Below are 552 nucleotides of genomic sequence, written 5' to 3'. Positions count from 1 at the left end.
TGGGTCGGGAGAGGCTTGGCAAACAGAGTAAACATTGGACAATATTCCTGCTTCATGCCTGAAAATCAATAACCAGACTCCAGTGCTGCACGCACGCCAGACAGACCCCACACAGAGGGGCTCCTAGCCCCCCCCCCAGACCACTAGGGACCCCAGCTTACAGTTTCTCTGCCTCTATCCCTCTTCTTCTCGCTCTCCCTTTCACTCTTTCACTTTGCCACTCTCTTTCTTCATCTCCCACTCTCCCTCTCTCCCACTCTCCAATGAGGGCTGCCGAAGGGCACGGGAGAGGGGAAGTGAAGAATTCTGGGAAATGCCTGTGGAATGACTCATCTTCCTCCTGACCTTTCCTGTGTGTATAATTGCTGTTCATATACTGTAAGGCCTGTGTTTACCCCTGCAGACTGACTGTTATTACTCCTACTTCTCCTTTATACTTCTCATTTGGCTCAGAAACAGGGGTTAAAGGTCAATTATTCACAACAGCTTTGACAAGATGAACACCTGTGTAACGATCTCGTTGGTGGAATTAGACCAAGATGCAGCATGGGG

This window comes from Oncorhynchus gorbuscha, linkage group LG04, assembly GCF_021184085.1.
Source record: "Oncorhynchus gorbuscha isolate QuinsamMale2020 ecotype Even-year linkage group LG04, OgorEven_v1.0, whole genome shotgun sequence".
In the NCBI taxonomy this organism is placed as follows: Eukaryota; Metazoa; Chordata; class Actinopteri; order Salmoniformes; family Salmonidae; genus Oncorhynchus; species Oncorhynchus gorbuscha.
This window is presented reverse-complemented; position numbering follows the sequence as displayed.